Source organism: Dendropsophus ebraccatus, unplaced genomic scaffold, assembly GCF_027789765.1.
Source record: "Dendropsophus ebraccatus isolate aDenEbr1 unplaced genomic scaffold, aDenEbr1.pat pat_scaffold_754_ctg1, whole genome shotgun sequence".
NCBI classification, from domain to species: domain Eukaryota; kingdom Metazoa; phylum Chordata; class Amphibia; order Anura; family Hylidae; genus Dendropsophus; species Dendropsophus ebraccatus.
This window is the reverse complement of record NW_027210353.1, coordinates 54,011-80,567: the sequence shown is the minus strand read 5'-3', so window position 1 is coordinate 80,567 and position 26,557 is coordinate 54,011. Positions and strand designations below refer to the sequence as shown.

The 26,557-nt window shown below is 51.2% G+C and overlaps 3 non-coding genes and 9 pseudogenes across 3 annotated transcripts; all 12 read right to left on the bottom strand.

Annotated features, from left to right (window-relative positions):
* Positions 1-897: 897 nt before the first annotated feature.
* On the bottom strand, positions 898-1,069 carry LOC138779785 (U2 spliceosomal RNA; annotated as a pseudogene).
* Positions 1,070-3,334: 2,265 nt separating this feature from the next.
* On the bottom strand, positions 3,335-3,525 carry LOC138779772 (U2 spliceosomal RNA). Its single transcript, XR_011361186.1, has one exon. It is a non-coding gene; the product is annotated as a U2 spliceosomal RNA (small nuclear RNA).
* A 978-nt stretch (positions 3,526-4,503) lies between these two features.
* LOC138779791 (U2 spliceosomal RNA) lies at positions 4,504-4,674 on the bottom strand (annotated as a pseudogene).
* A 2,256-nt stretch (positions 4,675-6,930) lies between these two features.
* LOC138779784 (U2 spliceosomal RNA) lies at positions 6,931-7,121 on the bottom strand. Its single transcript, XR_011361187.1, has one exon. It is a non-coding gene; the product is annotated as a U2 spliceosomal RNA (small nuclear RNA).
* Positions 7,122-8,101: 980 nt separating this feature from the next.
* On the bottom strand, positions 8,102-8,272 carry LOC138779790 (U2 spliceosomal RNA; annotated as a pseudogene).
* Positions 8,273-10,534: 2,262 nt separating this feature from the next.
* On the bottom strand, positions 10,535-10,706 carry LOC138779783 (U2 spliceosomal RNA; annotated as a pseudogene).
* A 2,258-nt stretch (positions 10,707-12,964) lies between these two features.
* LOC138779788 (U2 spliceosomal RNA) lies at positions 12,965-13,137 on the bottom strand (annotated as a pseudogene).
* Positions 13,138-15,398: 2,261 nt separating this feature from the next.
* LOC138779796 (U2 spliceosomal RNA) lies at positions 15,399-15,588 on the bottom strand. Its single transcript, XR_011361188.1, has one exon. It is a non-coding gene; the product is annotated as a U2 spliceosomal RNA (small nuclear RNA).
* A 2,248-nt stretch (positions 15,589-17,836) lies between these two features.
* On the bottom strand, positions 17,837-18,008 carry LOC138779782 (U2 spliceosomal RNA; annotated as a pseudogene).
* A 2,263-nt stretch (positions 18,009-20,271) lies between these two features.
* On the bottom strand, positions 20,272-20,443 carry LOC138779781 (U2 spliceosomal RNA; annotated as a pseudogene).
* Positions 20,444-22,719: 2,276 nt separating this feature from the next.
* Positions 22,720-22,891, bottom strand: LOC138779780 (U2 spliceosomal RNA; annotated as a pseudogene).
* A 2,259-nt stretch (positions 22,892-25,150) lies between these two features.
* On the bottom strand, positions 25,151-25,322 carry LOC138779779 (U2 spliceosomal RNA; annotated as a pseudogene).
* Positions 25,323-26,557: the final 1,235 nt, after the last annotated feature.

Here is a 26,557-nt window from a genome sequence, read left to right as displayed (position 1 = left end):
ATACCCTATTATGCGCTCCACCCTCTCAGATGGCGGACCGGACGTGCTTTCACACTGCATCTCCTATTGCCTAGCACTGCCTCTGTCTTCCTTTCTGCTCTCAAATCTGAATAGCTCCACCCCCCAATCACACTGCGTCTGCTTCCACCTGATGGATGGCAGACATACACGTCTCTGTCTCTGTCTCCGTCTCTGTCTGGCATACATGACATGCAGCTAGCTCTTTGGCTGGCTGTCTCTGTAGCTGGCTGGCTGTCTCTGTGGCTGGCTGCCTAGCTGGCTAGCTTATTATTAGTACCTACCTACCTACCTACCTACCTACCTATCTATCTATCTATCTATCTATCTATCTATCTATCTATCTATCTATCTATCTAATCTATCCTATCTATCCTATCTATTCTATCTAATGTATCTAATCTATCTATCAAAGAACATGGAGGGTGAATTCTCCCAGCTGGAGCCGTAGGCAGGCAGCATCAGCAGGATACATCGGCCGGCCACCAGGAAATCAAATCCAAAGGAAACGGTTTAATAAACTGCACCTACCTTTCCACCTACCTGCTCGGTCGCTTGACCGGCTGCAACTGAGCTGCTTGTTGTGCTGGCAGCTGTGTATAGCAGCAAAGCCTTGATGACATCACGTCCCGCGATGACATCACCAGCACTGGCCCGGCAGCCAAGTTGTAAACAACTCTGCCAGTTGGTTGCCATGGCAACAGAGGCCAGCAAGTCTTGGACAAACAAACTTTTCGTAGCCACACTCGGGCTAATTTTTCGGGGTCGGTCCACCTGCGCACAACACACTCGAGGGATGTTTCTTGCAAAACAGTAGTTTCAGGTGCAGCCGGCTTGTTTCCTTCTTCATTCTTTTGCTCTGTTTTTTGCAAACTCATTAGGGGGTGCACTGAACCTGGAGGCACTGCAATACCAGGTCAATGCCTGGAGAGGACAGAGCAAGCTCTTTTTCCATCTCCCTGTTCTAAAAATCCATTTAATATATGGTCCCCAGATAGGGGACGTATCAGATATTAAACTGATAAGAACAGATTTTTTTGATTGAAAATATCTTTATTACAATCAGTCGTCGTCAGGCATACATAAACTGTGACGCAGCACAGTTCAATAAATAAGACACTACATACTCAGCACCATGGTACAACATACAGCACAGGCTCCCTACGCTATACATCATACCACCCGCTACACTAACATTCCTGCATACCTTAACAATCCTAAAACAACAAACAATAAAGCAATACAGACAAGTGATGGGGTAAGGGGGGTGGGAGAGAGGGGGGTAGGGAGGGGAAATCACAGGCCCGAAGCTTTATTGAAAGACAACACAACACAAGGGGAGAGGGGGAAGGAGAGGGGTATCAATCCTCTTCTTCCTGGTCCGATCTGTCCATGATGGAATAGTCTCTGAGCAGGCTGTGGACCAGCCTGCGGCAGTCCAGAAAGGACATCCTCTCCTTCTTCAGAATGAGGCGGTTCCTGGCAAGCCATATAGCGTCCTTAAAACAGTTCATAAGGCGCCAGGCCTCCCGGGTTGCCTCATCGCCGAAATTCCCAGGGAACAGGCCGTACAGCACCGCGCAGTGCGTTAGCCTGTTCCTGGGCACACAGTCACTGAGTTCAAGTTCCAGGGCGTCCAACAGGCCCTGAGCAAACGGACACTGCCAAAAGAGGTGCGAAGATGTTTCCTCCACGAAGGGGCACCGGGGGCAGTACCGCGTTTTGCACAGGTTGCGGGCATGCATGAATGACCTCAAAGGCAGTCCCCCCCTGAATGGCCATCCAAGACAAGTCCTTGTGCCCGTTGGTCAGCTTTGCCGAAGCCACATTTGTCCATACAGTCTCTGCGGTGGCCGCAGCGAGCCCTGGAACGAGCTCCATAGAGTCCTGTGCTCTGATGAGCTTGTGGACAGTTTTTGGCTTCCACAAGTCGGGCTTGAGTCCCTCCAGTTGGTGTTCCCTCACAAACTTGACGACGCCCCCGTAGAACCAGGGAGTGGTGCCAGTTGTAAGGGATGGAGCTGTCCCACTTGTCCCAGCTCAGACCCCTCCAGAGGGGGAGGAGGAACAGGCGAGACATGGACCTGCCCGCAGAGCCATTCTTCTGTTGCAGAGTCCTCCGCACACAGTCACATACAAAGGCTGCCCGCAGCAAGGTAGGGATATCCGGAACACCTTTTCCGCCCTTGCGGGGTTCCTTGTACATCACGGAGCGCTTCACTCTGTCCATTTTGGAGCCCCAGATGAAACAAAACACGGTCCTGGTGATGGCCCTGCAGACGGTGACATGGGGGGGCCAGGCCTGTGCTACTACACTTGATCTTAGCCAAAAGGCCGAGAAGCGATGGCCACAACGGTTTCCCGAAAACTCCCCTTCTCGGACACCACGTCCTTCTTGTTAAGGCGAAGCCAGACATACATACCCTATTATGCGCTCCACCCTCTCAGATGGCGGACCGGACGTGCTTTCACACTGCATCTCCTATTGCCTAGCACTGCCTCTGTCTTCCTTTCTGCTCTCAAATCTGAATAGCTCCACCCCCCAATCACACTGCGTCTGCTTCCACCTGATGGATGGCAGACATACACGTCTCTGTCTCTGTCTCCGTCTCTGTCTGGCATACATGACATGCAGCTAGCTCTTTGGCTGGCTGTCTCTGTAGCTGGCTGGCTGTCTCTGTGGCTGGCTGCCTAGCTGGCTAGCTTATTATTAGTACCTACCTACCTACCTACCTACCTACCTATCTATCTATCTATCTATCTATCTATCTATCTATCTATCTATCTATCTATCTAATCTATCCTATCTATCCTATCTATTCTATCTAATGTATCTAATCTATCTATCAAAGAACATGGAGGGTGAATTCTCCCAGCTGGAGCCGTAGGCAGGCAGCATCAGCAGGATACATCGGCCGGCCACCAGGAAATCAAATCCAAAGGAAACGGTTTAATAAACTGCACCTACCTTTCCACCTACCTGCTCGGTCGCTTGACCGGCTGCAACTGAGCTGCTTGTTGTGCTGGCAGCTGTGTATAGCAGCAAAGCCTTGATGACATCACGTCCCGCGATGACATCACCAGCACTGGCCCGGCAGCCAAGTTGTAAACAACTCTGCCAGTTGGTTGCCATGGCAACAGAGGCCAGCAAGTCTTGGACAAACAAACTTTTCGTAGCCACACTCGGGCTAATTTTTCGGGGTCGGTCCACCTGCGCACAACACACTCGAGGGATGTTTCTTGCAAAACAGTAGTTTCAGGTGCAGCCGGCTTGTTTCCTTCTTCATTCTTTTGCTCTGTTTTTTGCAAACTCATTAGGGGGTGCACTGAACCTGGAGGCACTGCAATACCAGGTCAATGCCTGGAGAGGACAGAGCAAGCTCTTTTTCCATCTCCCTGTTCTAAAAATCCATTTAATATATGGTCCCCAGATAGGGGACGTATCAGATATTAAACTGATAAGAACAGATACTACACTTGATCTTAGCCAAAAGGCCGAGAAGCGATGGCCACAACGGTTTCCCGAAAACTCCCCTTCTCGGACACCACGTCCTTCTTGTTAAGGCGAAGCCAGACATACATACCCTATTATGCGCTCCACCCTCTCAGATGGCGGACCGGACGTGCTTTCACACTGCATCTCCTATTGCCTAGCACTGCCTCTGTCTTCCTTTCTGCTCTCAAATCTGAATAGCTCCACCCCCCAATCACACTGCGTCTGCTTCCACCTGATGGATGGCAGACATACACGTCTCTGTCTCTGTCTCCGTCTCTGTCTGGCATACATGACATGCAGCTAGCTCTTTGGCTGGCTGTCTCTGTAGCTGGCTGGCTGTCTCTGTGGCTGGCTGCCTAGCTGGCTAGCTTATTATTAGTACCTACCTACCTACCTACCTACCTACCTATCTATCTATCTATCTATCTATCTATCTATCTATCTATCTATCTATCTATCTATCTATCTAATCTATCCTATCTATCCTATCTATTCTATCTAATGTATCTAATCTATCTATCAAAGAACATGGAGGGTGAATTCTCCCAGCTGGAGCCGTAGGCAGGCAGCATCAGCAGGATACATCGGCCGGCCACCAGGAAATCAAATCCAAAGGAAACGGTTTAATAAACTGCACCTACCTTTCCACCTACCTGCTCGGTCGCTTGACCGGCTGCAACTGAGCTGCTTGTTGTGCTGGCAGCTGTGTATAGCAGCAAAGCCTTGATGACATCACGTCCCGCGATGACATCACCAGCACTGGCCCGGCAGCCAAGTTGTAAACAACTCTGCCAGTTGGTTGCCATGGCAACAGAGGCCAGCAAGTCTTGGACAAACAAACTTTTCGTAGCCACACTCGGGCTAATTTTTCGGGGTCGGTCCACCTGCGCACAACACACTCGAGGGATGTTTCTTGCAAAACAGTAGTTTCAGGTGCAGCCGGCTTGTTTCCTTCTTCATTCTTTTGCTCTGTTTTTTGCAAACTCATTAGGGGGTGCACTGAACCTGGAGGCACTGCAATACAGGTCAATGCCTGGAGAGGACAGAGCAAGCTCTTTTTCCATCTCCCTGTTCTAAAAATCCATTTAATATATGGTCCCCAGATAGGGGACGTATCAGATATTAAACTGATAAGAACAGATTTTTTTGATTGAAAATATCTTTATTACAATCAGTCGTCGTCAGGCATACATAAACTGTGACGCAGCACAGTTCAATAAATAAGACACTACATACTCAGCACCATGGTACAACATACAGCACAGGCTCCCTACGCTATACATCATACCACCCGCTACACTAACATTCCTGCATACCTTAACAATCCTAAAACAACAAACAATAAAGCAATACAGACAAGTGATGGGGTAAGGGGGGTGGGAGAGAGGGGGGTAGGGAGGGGAAATCACAGGCCCGAAGCTTTATTGAAAGACAACACAACACAAGGGGAGAGGGGGAAGGAGAGGGGTATCAATCCTCTTCTTCCTGGTCCGATCTGTCCATGATGGAATAGTCTCTGAGCAGGCTGTGGACCAGCCTGCGGCAGTCCAGAAAGGACATCCTCTCCTTCTTCAGAATGAGGCGGTTCCTGGCAAGCCATATAGCGTCCTTAAAACAGTTCATAAGGCGCCAGGCCTCCCGGGTTGCCTCATCGCCGAAATTCCCAGGGAACAGGCCGTACAGCACCGCGCAGTGCGTTAGCCTGTTCCTGGGCACACAGTCACTGAGTTCAAGTTCCAGGGCGTCCAACAGGCCCTGAGCAAACGGACACTGCCAAAAGAGGTGCGAAGATGTTTCCTCCACGAAGGGGCACCGGGGGCAGTACCGCGTTTTGCACAGGTTGCGGGCATGCATGAATGACCTCAAAGGCAGTCCCCCCTGAATGGCCATCCAAGACAAGTCCTTGTGCCCGTTGGTCAGCTTTGCCGAAGCCACATTTGTCCATACAGTCTCTGCGGTGGCCGCAGCGAGCCCTGGAACGAGCTCCATAGAGTCCTGTGCTCTGATGAGCTTGTGGACAGTTTTTGGCTTCCACAAGTCGGGCTTGAGTCCCTCCAGTTGGTGTTCCCTCACAAACTTGACGACGCCCCCGTAGAACCAGGGAGTGTGCCAGTTGTAAGGGATGGAGCTGTCCCACTTGTCCCAGCTCAGACCCCTCCAGAGGGGGAGGAGGACCAGGCGAGACATGGACCTGCCCGCAGAGCCATTCTTCTGTTGCAGAGTCCTCCGCACACAGTCACATACAAAGGCTGCCCGCAGCAAGGTAGGGATATCCGGAACACCTTTTCCGCCCTTGCGGGGTTCCTTGTACATCACGGAGCGCTTCACTCTGTCCATTTTGGAGCCCCAGATGAAACAAAACACGGTCCTGGTGATGGCCCTGCAGACGGTGACATGGGGGGGCCAGGCCTGTGCTACTACACTTGATCTTAGCCAAAAGGCCGAGAAGCGATGGCCACAACGGTTTCCCGAAAACTCCCCTTCTCGGACACCACGTCCTTCTTGTTAAGGCGAAGCCAGACATACATACCCTATTATGCGCTCCACCCTCTCAGATGGCGGACCGGACGTGCTTTCACACTGCATCTCCTATTGCCTAGCACTGCCTCTGTCTTCCTTTCTGCTCTCAAATCTGAATAGCTCCACCCCCCAATCACACTGCGTCTGCTTCCACCTGATGGATGGCAGACATACACGTCTCTGTCTCTGTCTCCGTCTCTGTCTGGCATACATGACATGCAGCTAGCTCTTTGGCTGGCTGTCTCTGTAGCTGGCTGGCTGTCTCTGTGGCTGGCTGCCTAGCTGGCTAGCTTATTATTAGTACCTACCTACCTACCTACCTATCTATCTATCTATCTATCTATCTATCTATCTATCTATCTATCTATCTATCTAATCTATCCTATCTATCCTATCTATTCTATCTAATGTATCTAATCTATCTATCAAAGAACATGGAGGGTGAATTCTCCCAGCTGGAGCCGTAGGCAGGCAGCATCAGCAGGATACATCGGCCGGCCACCAGGAAATCAAATCCAAAGGAAACGGTTTAATAAACTGCACCTACCTTTCCACCTACCTGCTCGGTCGCTTGACCGGCTGCAACTGAGCTGCTTGTTGTGCTGGCAGCTGTGTATAGCAGCAAAGCCTTGATGACATCACGTCCCGCGATGACATCACCAGCACTGGCCCGGCAGCCAAGTTGTAAACAACTCTGCCAGTTGGTTGCCATGGCAACAGAGGCCAGCAAGTCTTGGACAAACAAACTTTTCGTAGCCACACTCGGGCTAATTTTTTCGGGGTCGGTCCACCTGCGCACAACACACTCGAGGGATGTTTCTTGCAAAACAGTAGTTTCAGGTGCAGCCGGCTTGTTTCCTTCTTCATTCTTTTGCTCTGTTTTTTGCAAACTCATTAGGGGGTGCACTGAACCTGGAGGCACTGCAATACCAGGTCAATGCCTGGAGAGGACAGAGCAAGCTCTTTTTCCATCTCCCTGTTCTAAAAATCCATTTAATATATGGTCCCCAGATAGGGGACGTATCAGATATTAAACTGATAAGAACAGATACTACACTTGATCTTAGCCAAAAGGCCGAGAATCGATGGCCACAACGGTTTCCCGAAAACTCCCCTTCTCGGACACCACGTCCTTCTTGTTAAGGCGAAGCCAGACATACATACCCTATTATGCGCTCCACCCTCTCAGATGGCGGACCGGACGTGCTTTCACACTGCATCTCCTATTGCCTAGCACTGCCTCTGTCTTCCTTTCTGCTCTCAAATCTGAATAGCTCCACCCCCCAATCACACTGCGTCTGCTTCCACCTGATGGATGGCAGACATACACGTCTCTGTCTCTGTCTCCCGTCTCTGTCTGGCATACATGACATGCAGCTAGCTCTTTTGGCTGGCTGTCTCTGTAGCTGGCTGGCTGTCTCTGTGGCTGGCTGCTAGCTGGCTAGCTTATTATTAGTACCTACCTACCTACCTACCTACCTACCTATCTATCTATCTATCTATCTATCTATCTATCTATCTATCTATCTATCTATCTATCTATCTAATCTATCCTATCTATCCTATCTATTCTATCTAATGTATCTAATCTATCTAATCAAAGAACATGGAGGGTGAATTCTCCCAGCTGGAGCCGTAGGCAGGCAGCATCAGCAGGATACATCGGCCGGCACCAGGAAATCAAATCCAAAGGAAACGGTTTAATAAACTGCACCTACCTTTCCACCTACCTGCTCGGTCGCTTGACCGGCTGCAACTGAGCTGCTTGTTGTGCTGGCAGCTGTGTATAGCAGCAAAGCCTTGATGACATCACGTCCCGCGATGACATCACCAGCACTGGCCCGGCAGCCAAGTTGTAAACAACTCTGCCAGTTGGTTGCCATGGCAACAGAGGCCAGCAAGTCTTGGACAAACAAACTTTTCGTAGCCACACTCGGGCTAATTTTTCGGGGTCGGTCCACCTGCGCACAACACACTCGAGGGATGTTTCTTGCAAAACAGTAGTTTCAGGTGGCAGCCGGCTTGTTTCCTTCTTCATTCTTTTGCTCTGTTTTTTGCAAACTCATTAGGGGGTGCACTGAACCTGGAGGCACTGCAATACCAGGTCAATGCCTGGAGAGGACAGAGCAAGCTCTTTTTCCATCTCCCGTTTCTAAAATCCATTTAATATATGGTCCCCAGATAGGGGACGTATCAGATATTAAACTGATAAGAACAGATTTTTTTGATTGAAAATATCTTTATTACAATCAGTCGTCGTCAGGCATACATAAACTGTGACGCAGCACAGTTCAATAAATAAGACACTACATACTCAGCACCATGGTACAACATACAGCACAGGCTCCCTACGCTATACATCATACCACCCGCTACACTAACATTCCTGCATACCTTAACAATCCTAAAACAACAAACAATAAAGCAATACAGACAAGTGATGGGGTAAGGGGGGTGGGAGAGAGGGGGGTAGGGAGGGGAAATCACAGGCCCGAAGCTTTATTGAAAGACAACACACAACAAGGGGAGAGGGGGAAGGAGAGGGGTATCAATCCTCTTCTTCCTGGTCCGATCTGTCCATGATGGAATAGTCTCTGAGCAGGCTGTGGACCAGCCTGCGGCAGTCCAGAAAGGACATCCTCTCCTTCTTCAGAATGAGGCGGTTCCTGGCAAGCCATATAGCGTCCTTAAAACAGTTCATAAGGCGCCAGGCCTCCCGGGTTGCCTCATCGCCAGAAATTCCCAGGGAACAGGCCGTACAGCACCGCGCAGTGCGTTAGCCTGTTCCTGGGCACACAGTCACTGAGTTCAAGTTCCAGGGCGTCCAACAGGCCCTGAGCAAACGGACACTGCCAAAAGAGGTGCGAAGATGTTTCCTCCACGAAGGGGCACCGGGGGCAGTACCGCGTTTTGCACAGGTTGCGGGCATGCATGAATGACCTCAAAGGCAGTCCCCCCTGAATGGCCATCCAAGACAAGTCCTTGTGCCCGTTGGTCAGCTTTGCCGAAGCCACATTTGTCCATACAGTCTCTGCGGTGGCCGCAGCGAGCCCTGGAACGAGCTCCATAGAGTCCTGTGCTCTGATGAGCTTGTGGACAGTTTTTGGCTTCCACAAGTCGGGCTTGAGTCCCTCCAGTTGGTGTTTCCCTCACAAACTTGACGACGCCCCCGTAGAACCAGGGAGTGTGCCAGTTGTAAGGGATGGAGCTGTCCCACTTGTCCCAGCTCAGACCCCTCCAGAGGGGGAGGAGGAACAGGCGAGACATGGACCTGCCCGCAGAGCCATTCTTCTGTTGCAGAGTCCTCCGCACACAGTCACATACAAAGGCTGCCCGCAGCAAGGTAGGGATATCCGGAACACCTTTTCCGCCCTTGCGGGGTTCCTTGTACATCACGGAGCGCTTCACTCTGTCCATTTTGGAGCCCCAGATGAAACAAAACACGGTCCTGGTGATGGCCCTGCAGACGGTGACATGGGGGGGCCAGGCCTGTGCTACCTACACTTGATCTTAGCCAAAAGGCCGAGAAGCGATGGCCACAACGGTTTCCCGAAAACTCCCCTTCTCGGACACCACGTCCTTCTTGTTAAGGCGAAGCCAGACATACATACCCTATTATGCGCTCCACCCTCTCAGATGGCGGACCGGACGTGCTTTCACACTGCATCTCCTATTGCCTAGCACTGCCTCTGTCTTCCTTTCTGCTCTCAAATCTGAATAGCTCCACCCCCCAATCACACTGCGTCTGCTTCCACCTGATGGATGGCAGACATACACGTCTCTGTCTCTGTCTCCGTCTCTGTCTGGCATACATGACATGCAGCTAGCTCTTTGGCTGGCTGTCTCTGTAGCTGGCTGGCTGTCTCTGTGGCTGGCTGCCTAGCTGGCTAGCTTATTATTAGTACCTACCTACCTACCTACCTACCTACCTATCTATCTATCTATCTATCTATCTATCTATCTATCTATCTATCTATCTAATCTATCCTATCTATCCTATCTATTCTATCTAATGTATCTAATCTATCTATCAAAGAACATGGAGGGTGAATTCTCCCAGCTGGAGCCGTAGGCAGTGCAGCATCAGCAGGATACATCGGCCGGCCACCAGGAAATCAAATCCAAAGGAAACGGTTTAATAAACTGCACCTACCTTTCCACCTACCTGCTCGGTCGCTTGAACCGGCTGCAACTGAGCTGCTTGTTGTGCTGGCAGCTGTGTATAGCAGCAAAGCCTTGATGACATCACGTCCCGCGATGACATCACCAGCACGGGCCCGGCAGCCAAGTTGTAAACAACTCTGCCAGTTGGTTGCCATGGCAACAGAGGCCAGCAAGTCTTGGACAAACAAACTTTTCGTAGCCACACTCGGGCTAATTTTTCGGGGTCGGTCCACCTGCGCACAACACACTCGAGGGATGTTTCTGCAAAACAGTAGTTTCAGGTGCAGCCGGCTTGTTTCCTTCTTCATTCTTTGCTCTGTTTTTTGCAAACTCATTAGGGGGTGCACTGAACCTGGAGGCACTGCAATACCAGGTCAATGCCTGGAGAGGACAGAGCAAGCTCTTTTTCCATCTCCCTGTTCTAAAAATCCATTTAATATATGGTCCCCAGATAGGGGACGTATCAGATATTAAACTGATAAGAACAGATTTTTTTGATTGAAAATATCTTTATTACAATCAGTCGTCGTCAGGCATACATAAACTGTGACGCAGCACAGTTCAATAAATAAGACACTACATACTCAGCACCATGGTACAACATACAGCACAGGCTCCCTACGCTATACATCATACCACCCGCTACACTAACATTCCTGCATACCTTAACAATCCTAAAACAACAAACAATAAAGCAATACAGACAAGTGATGGGGTAAGGGGGGTGGGAGAGAGGGGGGTAGGGAGGGGAAATCACAGGCCCGAAGCTTTATTGAAAGACAAACACAACACAAGGGGAGAGGGGGAAGGAGAGGGGTATCAATCCTCTTCTTCCTGGTCCGATCTGTCCATGATGGAATAGTCTCTGAGCAGGCTGTGGACCAGCCTGCGGCAGTCCAGAAAGGACATCCTCTCCTTCTTCAGAATGAGGCGGTTCCTGGCAAGCCATATAGCGTCCTTAAAACAGTTCATAAGGCGCCAGGCCTCCGGGTTGCCTCATCGCCGAAATTCCCAGGGAACAGGCCGTACAGCACCGCGCAGTGCGTTAGCCTGTTCCTGGGCACACAGTCACTGAGTTCAAGTTCCAGGGCGTCCAACAGGCCCTGAGCAAACGGACACTGCCAAAAGAGGTGCGAAGGATGTTTCCTCCACGAAGGGGCACCGGGGGCAGTACCGCGTTTTGCACAGGTTGCGGGCATGCATGAATGACCTCAAAGGCAGTCCCCCCTGAATGGCCATCCAAGACAAGTCCTTGTGCCCGTTGGTCAGCTTTGCCGAAGCCACATTTGTCCATACAGTCTCTGCGGTGGCCGCAGCGAGCCCTGGAACGAGCTCCATAGAGTCCTGTGCTCTGATGAGCTTGTGGACAGTTTTTGGCTTCCACAAGTCGGGCTTGAGTCCCTCCAGTTGGTGTTCCCTCACAAACTTGACGACGCCCCCGTAGAACCAGGGAGTGTGCCAGTTGTACGGGGATGGAGCTGTCCCACTTGTCCCAGCTCAGACCCCTCCAGAGGGGGAGGAGGAACAGGCGAGACATGGACCTGCCCGCAGAGCCATTCTTCTGTTGCAGAGTCCTCCGCACACAGTCACATACAAAGGCTGCCCGCAGCAAGGTAGGGATATCCGGAACACCTTTTCCCGCCCTTGCGGGGTTCCTTGTACATCACGGAGCGCTTCACTCTGTCCATTTTGGAGCCCAAGATGAAACAAAACACGGTCCTGGTGATGGCCCTGCAGACGGTGACATGGGGGGGCCAGGCCTGTGCTACTACACTTGATCTTAGCCAAAAGGCCGAGAAGCGATGGCCACAACGGTTTCCCGAAAACTCCCCTTCTCGGACACCACGTCCTTCTTGTTAAGGCGAAGCCAGACATACATACCCTATTATGCGCTCCACCCTCTCAGATGGCGGACCGGACGTGCTTTCACACTGCATCTCCTATTGCCTAGCACTGCCTCTGTCTTCCTTTCTGCTCTCAAATCTGAATAGCTCCACCCCCCAATCACACTGCGTCTGCTTCCACTGATGGATGGCAGACATACACGTCTCTGTCTCTGTCTCCGTCTCTGTCTGGCATACATGACATGCAGCTAGCTCTTTGGCTGGCTGTCTCTGTAGCTGGCTGGCTGTCTCTGTGGCTGGCTGCCTAGCTGGCTAGCTTATTATTAGTACCTACCTACCTACCTACCTACCTATCTATCTATCTATCTATCTATCTATCTATATCTATCTATCTATCTATCTAATCTATCCTATCTATCCTATCTATTCTATCTAATGTATCTAATCTATCTATCAAAGAACATGGAGGGTGAATTCTCCCAGCTGGAGCCGTAGGCAGGCAGCATCAGCAGGATACATCGGCCGGCCACCAGGAAATCAAATCCAAAGGAAACGGTTTAATAAACTGCACCTACCTTTCCACCTACCTGCTCGGGTCGCTTGACCGGCTGCAACTGAGCTGCTTGTTGTGCTGGCAGCTGTGTATAGCAGCAAAGCCTTGATGACATCACGTCCCGCGATGACATCACCAGCACTGGCCCGGCAGCCAAGTTGTAAACAACTCTGCCAGTTGGTTGCCATGGCAACAGAGGCCAGCAAGTCTTGGACAAACAAACTTTTCGTAGCCACACTCGGGCTAATTTTTCGGGGTCGGTCCACCTGCGCACAACACACTCGAGGGATGTTTCTTGCAAACAGTAGTTTCAGGTGCAGCCGGCTTGTTTCCTTCTTCATTCTTTTGCTCTGTTTTTTGCAAACTCATTAGGGGTGCACTGAACCTGGAGGCACTGCAATACCAGGTCAATGCCTGGAGAGGACAGAGCAAGCTCTTTTTCCATCTCCCTGTTTCTAAAAATCCATTTAATATATGGTCCCCAGATAGGGGACGTATCAGATATTAAACTGATAAGAACAGATTTTTTTGATTGAAAATATCTTTATTACAATCAGTCGTCGTCAGGCATACATAAACTGTGACGCAGCACAGTTCAATAAATAAGACACTACATACTCAGCACCATGGTACAACATACAGCACAGGCTCCCTACGCTATACATCATACCACCCGCTACACTAACATTCCTGCATACCTTAACAATCCTAAACAACAAACAATAAAGCAATACAGACAAGTGATGGGGTAAGGGGGGTGGGAGAGAGGGGGGTAGGGAGGGGAAATCACAGGCCCGAAGCTTTATTGAAAGACAACACAACACAAGGGGAGAGGGGGAAGGAGAGGGGTATCAATCCTCTTCTTCCTGGTCCGATCTGTCCATGATGGAATAGTCTCTGAGCAGGCTGTGGACCAGCCTGCGGCAGTCCAGAAAGGACATCCTCTCCTTCTTCAGAATGAGGCGGTTCCTGGCAAGCCATATAGCGTCCTTAAAACAGTTCATAAGGCGCCAGGCCCTCCCGGGTTGCCTCATCGCCGAATTCCCAGGGAACAGGCCGTACAGCACCGCGCAGTGCGTTAGCCTGTTCCTGGGCACACAGTCACTGAGTTCAAGTTCCAGGGCGTCCAACAGGCCCTGAGCAAACGGACACTGCCAAAAGAGGTGCGAAGATGTTTCCTCCACGAAGGGGCACCGGGGGCAGTACCGCGTTTTGCACAGGTTGCGGGCATGCATGAATGACTCAAAGGCAGTCCCCCTGAATGGCCATCCAAGACAAGTCCTTGTGCCCGTTGGTCAGCTTTGCCGAAGCCACATTTGTCCATACAGTCTCTGCGGTGGCCGCAGCGAGCCCTGGAACGAGCTCCATAGAGTCCTGTGCTCTGATGAGCTTGTGGACAGTTTTTGGCTTCCACAAGTCGGGCTTGAGTCCCTCCAGTTGGTGTTCCCTCACAAACTTGACGACGCCCCCGTAGAACCAGGGAGTGTGCCAGTTGTAAGGGATGGAGCTGTCCCACTTGTCCCAGCTCAGACCCCTCCAGAGGGGGGAGGAGGAACAGGCGAGACATGGACCTGCCCGCAGAGCCATTCTTCTGTTGCAGAGTCCTCCGCACACAGTCACATACAAAGGCTGCCCGCAGCAAGGTAGGGATATCCGGAACACCTTTTCCGCCCTTGCGGGGTTCCTTGTACATCACGGAGCGCTTCACTCTGTCCATTTTGGAGCCCCAGATGAAACAAAACACGGTCCTGGTGATGGCCCTGCAGACGGTGACATGGGGGGGCCAGGCCTGTGCTACTACACTTGATCTTAGCCAAAAGGCCGAGAAGCGATGGCCACAACGGTTTCCCGAAAACTCCCCTTCTCGGACACCACGTCCTTCTTGTTAAGGCGAAGCCAGACATACATACCCTATTATGCGCTCCACCCTCTCAGATGGCGGACCGGACGTGCTTTCACACTGCATCTCCTATTGCCTAGCACTGCCTCTGTCTTCCTTTCTGCTCTCAAATCTGAATAGCTCCACCCCCCAATCACACTGCGTCTGCTTCCACCTGATGGATGGCAGACATACACGTCTCTGTCTCTGTCTCCGTCTCTGTCTGGCATACATGACATGCAGCTAGCTCTTTGGCTGGCTGTCTCTGTAGCTGGCTGGCTGTCTCTGTGGCTGGCTGCCTAGCTGGCTAGCTTATTATTAGTACCTACCTACCTACCTACCTACCTACCTATCTATCTATCTATCTATCTATCTATCTATCTATCTATCTATCTATCTATCTAATCTATCCTATCTATCCTATCTATTCTATCTAATGTATCTAATCTATCTATCAAAGAACATGGAGGGTGAATTCTCCCAGCTGGAGCCGTAGGCAGGCAGCATCAGCAGGATACATCGGCCGGCCACCAGGAAATCAAATCCAAAGGAAACGGTTTAATAAACTGCACCTACCTTTCCACCTACCTGCTCGGTCGCTTGACCGGCTGCAACTGAGCTGCTTGTTGTGCTGGCAGCTGTGTATAGCAGCAAAGCCTTGATGACATCACGTCCCGCGATGACATCACCAGCACTGGCCCGGCAGCCAAGTTGTAAACAACTCTGCCAGTTGGTTGCCATGGCAACAGAGGCCAGCAAGTCTTGGACAAACAAACTTTTCGTAGCCACACTCGGGCTAATTTTTCGGGGTCGGTCCACCTGCGCACAACACACTCGAGGGATGTTTCTTGCAAAACAGTAGTTTCAGGTGCAGCCGGCTTGTTTCCTTCTTCATTCTTTTGCTCTGTTTTTTGCAAACTCATTAGGGGGTGCACTGAACCTGGAGGCACTGCAATACCAGGTCAATGCCTGGAGAGGACAGAGCAAGCTCTTTTTCCATCTCCCTGTTCTAAAAATCCATTTAATATATGGTCCCCAGATAGGGGACGTATCAGATATTAAACTGATAAGAACAGATTTTTTTGATTGAAATATCTTTATTACAATCAGTCGTCGTCAGGCATACATAAACTGTGACGCAGCACAGTTCAATAATAAGACACTACATACTCAGCACCATGGTACAACATACAGCACAGGCTCCCTACGCTATACATCATACCACCCGCTACACTAACATTCCTGCATACCTTAACAATCCTAAAACAACAAACAATAAAGCAATACAGACAAGTGATGGGGTAAGGGGGGTGGGAGAGAGGGGGGTAGGGAGGGGAAATCACAGGCCCGAAGCTTTATTGAAAGACAACACAACACAAGGGGAGAGGGGGAAGGAGAGGGGTATCAATCCTCTTCTTCCTGGTCCGATCTGTCCATGATGGAATAGTCTCTGAGCAGGCTGTGGACCAGCCTGCGGCAGTCCAGAAAGGACATCCTCTCCTTCTTCAGAATGAGGCGGTTCCTGGCAAGCCATATAGCGTCCTTAAAACAGTTCATAAGGCGCCAGGCCTCCCGGGTTGCCTCATCGCCGAAATTCCCAGGGAACAGGCCGTACAGCACCGCGCAGTGCGTTAGCCTGTTCCTGGGCACACAGTCACTGAGTTCAAGTTCCAGGGCGTCCAACAGGCCCTGAGCAAACGGACACTGCCAAAAGAGGTGCGAAGATGTTTCCCTCCACGAAGGGGCACCGGGGGCAGTACCGCGTTTTGCACAGGTTGCGGGCATGCATGAATGACCTCAAAGGCAGTCCCCCCTGAATGGCCATCCAAGACAAGTCCTTGTGCCCGTTGGTCAGCTTTGCCGAAGCCACATTTGTCCATACAGTCTCTGCGGTGGCCGCAGCGAGCCCTGGAACGAGCTCCATAGAGTCCTGTGCTCTGATGAGCTTGTGGACAGTTTTTGGCTTCCACAAGTCGGGCTTGAGTCCCTCCAGTTGGTGTTCCCTCACAAACTTGACGACGCCCCCGTAGAACCAGGGAGTGTGCCAGTTGTAAGGGATGGAGCTGTCCCACTTGTCCCAGCTCAGACCCCTCCAGAGGGGGAGGAGGAACAGGCGAGACATGGACCTGCCCGCAGAGCCATTCTTCTGTTGCAGAGTCCTCCGCACACAGTCACATACAAAGGCTGCCCGCAGCAAGGTAGGGATATCCGGAACACCTTTTCCGCCCTTGCGGGGTTCCTTGTACATCACGGAGCGCTTCACTCTGTCCATTTTGGAGCCCCAGATGAAACAAAACACGGTCCTGGTGATGGCCCTGCAGACGGTGACATGGGGGGGCCAGGCCTGTGCTACTACACTTGATCTTAGCCAAAAGGCCGAGAAGCGATGGCCACAACGGTTTCCCGAAAACTCCCCTTCTCGGACACCACGTCCTTCTTGTTAAGGCGAAGCCAGACATACATACCCTATTATGCGCTCCACCCTCTCAGATGGCGGATCCGGACGTGCTTTCACACTGCATCTCCTATTGCCTAGCACTGCCTCTGTCTTCCTTTCTGCTCTCAAATCTGAATAGCTCCACCCCCCAATCACACTGCGTCTGCTTCCACCTGATGGATGGCAGACATACACGTCTCTGTCTCTGTCTCCGTCTCTGTCTGGCATACATGACATGCAGCTAGCTCTTTGGCTGGCTGTCTCTGTAGCTGGCTGGCTGTCTCTGTGGCTGGCTGCCTAGCTGGCTAGCTTATTATTAGTACCTACCTACCTACCTACCTACCTACCTATCTATCTATCTATCTATCTATCTATCTATCTATCTATCTATCTATCTATCTATCTAATCTATCCTATCTATCCTATCTATTCTATCTAATGTATCTAATCTATCTATCAAAGAACATGGAGGGTGAATTCTCCCAGCTGGAGCCGTAGGCAGGCAGCATCAGCAGGATACATCGGCCGGCCACCAGGAAATCAAATCCAAAGGAAACGGTTTAATAAACTGCACCTACCTTTCCACCTACCTGCTCGGTCGCTTGACCGGCTGCAACTGAGCTGCTTGTTGTGCTGGCAGCTGTGTATAGCAGCAAAGCCTTGATGACATCACGTCCCGCGATGACATCACCAGCACTGGCCCGGCAGCCAAGTTGTAAACAACTCTGCAGTTGGTTGCCATGGCAACAGAGGCCAGCAAGTCTTGGACAAACAAACTTTTCGTAGCCACACTCGGGCTAATTTTTCGGGGTCGGTCCACCTGCGCACAACACACTCGAGGGATGTTTCTTGCAAAACAGTAGTTTCAGGTGCAGCCGGCTTGTTTCCTTCTTCATTCTTTTGCTCTGTTTTTTGCAAACTCATTAGGGGGTGCACTGAACCTGGAGGCACTGCAATACCAGGTCAATGCCTGGAGAGGACAGAGCAAGCTCTTTTTCCATCTCCCTGTTCTAAAAATCCATTTAATATATGGTCCCCAGATAGGGGACGTATCAGATATTAAACTGATAAGAACAGATTTTTTTGATTGAAAATATCTTTATTACAATCAGTCGTCGTCAGGCATACATAAACTGTGACGCAGCACAGTTCAATAAATAAGACACTACATACTCAGCACCATGGTACAACATACAGCACAGGCTCCCTACGCTATACATCATACCACCCGCTACACTAACATTCCTGCATACCTTAACAATCCTAAAACAACAAACAATAAAGCAATACAGACAAGTGATGGGGTAAGGGGGGTGGGAGAGAGGGGGGTAGGGAGGGGAAATCACAGGCCCGAAGCTTTATTGAAAGACAACACAACACAAGGGGAGAGGGGGAAGGAGAGGGGTATCAATCCTCTTCTTCCTGGTCCGATCTGTCCATGATGGAATAGTCTCTGAGCAGGCTGTGGACCAGCCTGCGGCAGTCCAGAAAGGACATCCTCTCCTTCTTCAGAATGAGGCGGTTCCTGGCAAGCCATATAGCGTCCTTAAAACAGTTCATAAGGCGCCAGGCCTCCCGGGTTGCCTCATCGCCGAAATTCCCAGGGAACAGGCCGTACAGCACCGCGCAGTGCGTTAGCCTGTTCCTGGGCACACAGTCACTGAGTTCAAGTTCCAGGGCGTCCAACAGGCCCTGAGCAAACGGACACTGCCAAAAGAGGTGCGAAGATGTTTCCTCCACGAAGGGGCACCGGGGGCAGTACCGCGTTTTGCACAGGTTGCGGGCATGCATGAATGACCTCAAAGGCAGTCCCCCCTGAATGGCCATCCAAGACAAGTCCTTGTGCCCGTTGGTCAGCTTTGCCGAAGCCACATTTGTCCATACAGTCTCTGCGGTGGCCGCAGCGAGCCCTGGAACGAGCTCCATAGAGTCCTGTGCTCTGATGAGCTTGTGGACAGTTTTTGGCTTCCACAAGTCGGGCTTGAGTCCCTCCAGTTGGTGTTCCCTCACAAACTTGACGACGCCCCCGTAGAACCAGGGAGTGTGCCAGTTGTAAGGGATGGAGCTGTCCCACTTGTCCCAGCTCAGACCCCTCCAGAGGGGGAGGAGGAACAGGCGAGACATGGACCTGCCCGCAGAGCCATTCTTCTGTTGCAGAGTCCTCCGCACACAGTCACATACAAAGGCTGCCCGCAGCAAGGTAGGGATATCCGGAACACCTTTTCCGCCCTTGCGGGGTTCCTTGTACATCACGGAGCGCTTCACTCTGTCCATTTTGGAGCCCCAGATGAAACAAAACACGGTCCTGGTGATGGCCCTGCAGACGGTGACATGGGGGGGCCAGGCCTGTGCTACTACACTTGATCTTAGCCAAAAGGCCGAGAAGCGATGGCCACAACGGTTTCCCGAAAACTCCCCTTCTCGGACACCACGTCCTTCTTGTTAAGGCGAAGCCAGACATACATACCCTATTATGCGCTCCACCCTCTCAGATGGCGGACCGGACGTGCTTTCACACTGCATCTCCTATTGCCTAGCACTGCCTCTGTCTTCCTTTCTGCTCTCAAATCTGAATAGCTCCACCCCCCAATCACACTGCGTCTGCTTCCACCTGATGGATGGCAGACATACACGTCTCTGTCTCTGTCTCCGTCTCTGTCTGGCATACATGACATGCAGCTAGCTCTTTGGCTGGCTGTCTCTGTAGCTGGCTGGCTGTCTCTGTGGCTGGCTGCCTAGCTGGCTAGCTTATTATTAGTACCTACCTACCTACCTACCTACCTACCTATCTATCTATCTATCTATCTATCTATCTATCTATCTATCTATCTATCTATCTAATCTATCCTATCTATCCTATCTATTCTATCTAATGTATCTAATCTATCTATCAAAGAACATGGAGGGTGAATTCTCCCAGCTGGAGCCGTAGGCAGGCAGCATCAGCAGGATACATCGGCCGGCCACCAGGAAATCAAATCCAAAGGAAACGGTTTAATAAACTGCACCTACCTTTCCACCTACCTGCTCGGTCGCTTGACCGGCTGCAACTGAGCTGCTTGTTGTGCTGGCAGCTGTGTATAGCAGCAAAGCCTTGATGACATCACGTCCCGCGATGACATCACCAGCACTGGCCCGGCAGCCAAGTTGTAAACAACTCTGCCAGTTGGTTGCCATGGCAACAGAGGCCAGCAAGTCTTGGACAAACAAACTTTTCGTAGCCACACTCGGGCTAATTTTTCGGGGTCGGTCCACCTGCGCACAACACACTCGAGGGATGTTTCTTGCAAAACAGTAGTTTCAGGTGCAGCCGGCTTGTTTCCTTCTTCATTCTTTTGCTCTGTTTTTTGCAAACTCATTAGGGGGTGCACTGAACCTGGAGGCACTGCAATACCAGGTCAATGCCTGGAGAGGACAGAGCAAGCTCTTTTTCCATCTCCCTGTTCTAAAAATCCATTTAATATATGGTCCCCAGATAGGGGACGTATCAGATATTAAACTGATAAGAACAGATTTTTTTGATTGAAAATATCTTTATTACAATCAGTCGTCGTCAGGCATACATAAACTGTGACGCAGCACAGTTCAATAAATAAGACACTACATACTCAGCACCATGGTACAACATACAGCACAGGCTCCCTACGCTATACATCATACCACCCGCTACACTAACATTCCTGCATACCTTAACAATCCTAAAACAACAAACAATAAAGCAATACAGACAAGTGATGGGGTAAGGGGGGTGGGAGAGAGGGGGGTAGGGAGGGGAAATCACAGGCCCGAAGCTTTATTGAAAGACAACACAACACAAGGGGAGAGGGGGAAGGAGAGGGGTATCAATCCTCTTCTTCCTGGTCCGATCTGTCCATGATGGAATAGTCTCTGAGCAGGCTGTGGACCAGCCTGCGGCAGTCCAGAAAGGACATCCTCTCCTTCTTCAGAATGAGGCGGTTCCTGGCAAGCCATATAGCGTCCTTAAAACAGTTCATAAGGCGCCAGGCCTCCCGGGTTGCCTCATCGCCGAAATTCCCAGGGAACAGGCCGTACAGCACCGCGCAGTGCGTTAGCCTGTTCCTGGGCACACAGTCACTGAGTTCAAGTTCCAGGGCGTCCAACAGGCCCTGAGCAAACGGACACTGCCAAAAGAGGTGCGAAGATGTTTCCTCCACGAAGGGGCACCGGGGGCAGTACCGCGTTTTTGCACAGGTTGCGGGCATGCATGAATGACCTCAAAGGCAGTCCCCCCTGAATGGCCATCCAAGACAAGTCCTTGTGCCCGTTGGTCAGCTTTGCCGAAGCCACATTTGTCCATACAGTCTCTGCGGTGGCCGCAGCGAGCCCTGGAACGAGCTCCATAGAGTCCTGTGCTCTGATGAGCTTGTGGACAGTTTTTGGCTTCCACAAGTCGGGCTTGAGTCCCTCCAGTTGGTGTTCCCTCACAAACTTGACGACGCCCCCGTAGAACCAGGGAGTGTGCCAGTTGTAAGGGATGGAGCTGTCCCACTTGTCCCAGCTCAGACCCCTCCAGAGGGGGAGGAGGAACAGGCGAGACATGGACCTGCCCGCAGAGCCATTCTTCTGTTGCAGAGTCCTCCGCACACAGTCACATACAAAGGCTGCCCGCAGCAAGGTAGGGATATCCGGAACACCTTTTCCGCCCTTGCGGGGTTCCTTGTACATCACGGAGCGCTTCACTCTGTCCATTTTGGAGCCCCAGATGAAACAAAACACGGTCCTGGTGATGGCCCTGCAGACGGTGACATGGGGGGGCCAGGCCTGTGCTACTACACTTGATCTTAGCCAAAAGGCCGAGAAGCGATGGCCACAACGGTTTCCCGAAAACTCCCCTTCTCGGACACCACGTCCTTCTTGTTAAGGCGAAGCCAGACATACATACCCTATTATGCGCTCCACCCTCTCAGATGGCGGACCGGACGTGCTTTCACACTGCATCTCCTATTGCCTAGCACTGCCTCTGTCTTCCTTTCTGCTCTCAAATCTGAATAGCTCCACCCCCCAATCACACTGCGTCTGCTTCCACCTGATGGATGGCAGACATACACGTCTCTGTCTCTGTCTCCGTCTCTGTCTGGCATACATGACATGCAGCTAGCTCTTTGGCTGGCTGTCTCTGTAGCTGGCTGGCTGTCTCTGTGGCTGGCTGCCTAGCTGGCTAGCTTATTATTAGTACCTACCTACCTACCTACCTACCTACCTATCTATCTATCTATCTATCTATCTATCTATCTATCTATCTATCTATCTATCTATCTATCTATCTAATCTATCCTATCTATCCTATCTATTCTATCTAATGTATCTAATCTATCTATCAAAGAACATGGAGGGTGAATTCTCCCAGCTGGAGCCGTAGGCAGGCAGCATCAGCAGGATACATCGGCCGGCCACCAGGAAATCAAATCCAAAGGAAACGGTTTAATAAACTGCACCTACCTTTCCACCTACCTGCTCGGTCGCTTGACCGGCTGCAACTGAGCTGCTTGTTGTGCTGGCAGCTGTGTATAGCAGCAAAGCCTTGATGACATCACGTCCCGCGATGACATCACCAGCACTGGCCCGGCAGCCAAGTTGTAAACAACTCTGCCAGTTGGTTGCCATGGCAACAGAGGCCAGCAAGTCTTGGACAAACAAACTTTTCGTAGCCACACTCGGGCTAATTTTTCGGGGTCGGTCCACCTGCGCACAACACACTCGAGGGATGTTTCTTGCAAAACAGTAGTTTCAGGTGCAGCCGGCTTGTTTCCTTCTTCATTCTTTTGCTCTGTTTTTTGCAAACTCATTAGGGGGTGCACTGAACCTGGAGGCACTGCAATACCAGGTCAATGCCTGGAGAGGACAGAGCAAGCTCTTTTTCCATCTCCCTGTTCTAAAAATCCATTTAATATATGGTCCCCAGATAGGGGACGTATCAGATATTAAACTGATAAGAACAGATTTTTTTGATTGAAAATATCTTTATTACAATCAGTCGTCGTCAGGCATACATAAACTGTGACGCAGCACAGTTCAATAAATAAGACACTACATACTCAGCACCATGGTACAACATACAGCACAGGCTCCCTACGCTATACATCATACCACCCGCTACACTAACATTCCTGCATACCTTAACAATCCTAAAACAACAAACAATAAAGCAATACAGACAAGTGATGGGGTAAGGGGGGTGGGAGAGAGGGGGGTAGGGAGGGGAAATCACAGGCCCGAAGCTTTATTGAAAGACAACACAACACAAGGGGAGAGGGGGAAGGAGAGGGGTATCAATCCTCTTCTTCCTGGTCCGATCTGTCCATGATGGAATAGTCTCTGAGCAGGCTGTGGACCAGCCTGCGGCAGTCCAGAAAGGACATCCTCTCCTTCTTCAGAATGAGGCGGTTCCTGGCAAGCCATATAGCGTCCTTAAAACAGTTCATAAGGCGCCAGGCCTCCCGGGTTGCCTCATCGCCGAAATTCCCAGGGAACAGGCCGTACAGCACCGCGCAGTGCGTTAGCCTGTTCCTGGGCACACAGTCACTGAGTTCAAGTTCCAGGGCGTCCAACAGGCCCTGAGCAAACGGACACTGCCAAAAGAGGTGCGAAGATGTTTCCTCCACGAAGGGGCACCGGGGGCAGTACCGCGTTTTGCACAGGTTGCGGGCATGCATGAATGACCTCAAAGGCAGTCCCCCCTGAATGGCCATCCAAGACAAGTCCTTGTGCCCGTTGGTCAGCTTTGCCGAAGCCACATTTGTCCATACAGTCTCTGCGGTGGCCGCAGCGAGCCCTGGAACGAGCTCCATAGAGTCCTGTGCTCTGATGAGCTTGTGGACAGTTTTTGGCTTCCACAAGTCGGGCTTGAGTCCCTCCAGTTGGTGTTCCCTCACAAACTTGACGACGCCCCCGTAGAACCAGGGAGTGTGCCAGTTGTAAGGGATGGAGCTGTCCCACTTGTCCCAGCTCAGACCCCTCCAGAGGGGGAGGAGGAACAGGCGAGACATGGACCTGCCCGCAGAGCCATTCTTCTGTTGCAGAGTCCTCCGCACACAGTCACATACAAAGGCTGCCCGCAGCAAGGTAGGGATATCCGGAACACCTTTTCCGCCCTTGCGGGGTTCCTTGTACATCACGGAGCGCTTCACTCTGTCCATTTTGGAGCCCCAGATGAAACAAAACACGGTCCTGGTGATGGCCCTGCAGACGGTGACATGGGGGGGCCAGGCCTGTGCTACTACACTTGATCTTAGCCAAAAGGCCGAGAAGCGATGGCCACAACGGTTTCCCGAAAACTCCCCTTCTCGGACACCACGTCCTTCTTGTTAAGGCGAAGCCAGACATACATACCCTATTATGCGCTCCACCCTCTCAGATGGCGGACCGGACGTGCTTTCACACTGCATCTCCTATTGCCTAGCACTGCCTCTGTCTTCCTTTCTGCTCTCAAATCTGAATAGCTCCACCCCCCAATCACACTGCGTCTGCTTCCACCTGATGGATGGCAGACATACACGTCTCTGTCTCTGTCTCCGTCTCTGTCTGGCATACATGACATGCAGCTAGCTCTTTGGCTGGCTGTCTCTGTAGCTGGCTGGCTGTCTCTGTGGCTGGCTGCCTAGCTGGCTAGCTTATTATTAGTACCTACCTACCTACCTACCTACCTACCTATCTATCTATCTATCTATCTATCTATCTATCTATCTATCTATCTATCTAATCTATCCTATCTATCCTATCTATTCTATCTAATGTATCTAATCTATCTATCAAAGAACATGGAGGGTGAATTCTCCCAGCTGGAGCCGTAGGCAGGCAGCATCAGCAGGATACATCGGCCGGCCACCAGGAAATCAAATCCAAAGGAAACGGTTTAATAAACTGCACCTACCTTTCCACCTACCTGCTCGGTCGCTTGACCGGCTGCAACTGAGCTGCTTGTTGTGCTGGCAGCTGTGTATAGCAGCAAAGCCTTGATGACATCACGTCCCGCGATGACATCACCAGCACTGGCCCGGCAGCCAAGTTGTAAACAACTCTGCCAGTTGGTTGCCATGGCAACAGAGGCCAGCAAGTCTTGGACAAACAAACTTTTCGTAGCCACACTCGGGCTAATTTTTCGGGGTCGGTCCACCTGCGCACAACACACTCGAGGGATGTTTCTTGCAAAACAGTAGTTTCAGGTGCAGCCGGCTTGTTTCCTTCTTCATTCTTTTGCTCTGTTTTTTGCAAACTCATTAGGGGGTGCACTGAACCTGGAGGCACTGCAATACCAGGTCAATGCCTGGAGAGGACAGAGCAAGCTCTTTTTCCATCTCCCTGTTCTAAAAATCCATTTAATATATGGTCCCCAGATAGGGGACGTATCAGATATTAAACTGATAAGAACAGATTTTTTTGATTGAAAATATCTTTATTACAATCAGTCGTCGTCAGGCATACATAAACTGTGACGCAGCACAGTTCAATAAATAAGACACTACATACTCAGCACCATGGTACAACATACAGCACAGGCTCCCTACGCTATACATCATACCACCCGCTACACTAACATTCCTGCATACCTTAACAATCCTAAAACAACAAACAATAAAGCAATACAGACAAGTGATGGGGTAAGGGGGGTGGGAGAGAGGGGGGTAGGGAGGGGAAATCACAGGCCCGAAGCTTTATTGAAAGACAACACAACACAAGGGGAGAGGGGGAAGGAGAGGGGTATCAATCCTCTTCTTCCTGGTCCGATCTGTCCATGATGGAATAGTCTCTGAGCAGGCTGTGGACCAGCCTGCGGCAGTCCAGAAAGGACATCCTCTCCTTCTTCAGAATGAGGCGGTTCCTGGCAAGCCATATAGCGTCCTTAAAACAGTTCATAAGGCGCCAGGCCTCCCGGGTTGCCTCATCGCCGAAATTCCCAGGGAACAGGCCGTACAGCACCGCGCAGTGCGTTAGCCTGTTCCTGGGCACACAGTCACTGAGTTCAAGTTCCAGGGCGTCCAACAGGCCCTGAGCAAACGGACACTGCCAAAAGAGGTGCGAAGATGTTTCCTCCACGAAGGGGCACCGGGGGCAGTACCGCGTTTTGCACAGGTTGCGGGCATGCATGAATGACCTCAAAGGCAGTCCCCCCTGAATGGCCATCCAAGACAAGTCCTTGTGCCCGTTGGTCAGCTTTGCCGAAGCCACATTTGTCCATACAGTCTCTGCGGTGGCCGCAGCGAGCCCTGGAACGAGCTCCATAGAGTCCTGTGCTCTGATGAGCTTGTGGACAGTTTTTGGCTTCCACAAGTCGGGCTTGAGTCCCTCCAGTTGGTGTTCCCTCACAAACTTGACGACGCCCCCGTAGAACCAGGGAGTGTGCCAGTTGTAAGGGATGGAGCTGTCCCACTTGTCCCAGCTCAGACCCCTCCAGAGGGGGAGGAGGAACAGGCGAGACATGGACCTGCCCGCAGAGCCATTCTTCTGTTGCAGAGTCCTCCGCACACAGTCACATACAAAGGCTGCCCGCAGCAAGGTAGGGATATCCGGAACACCTTTTCCGCCCTTGCGGGGTTCCTTGTACATCACGGAGCGCTTCACTCTGTCCATTTTGGAGCCCCAGATGAAACAAAACACGGTCCTGGTGATGGCCCTGCAGACGGTGACA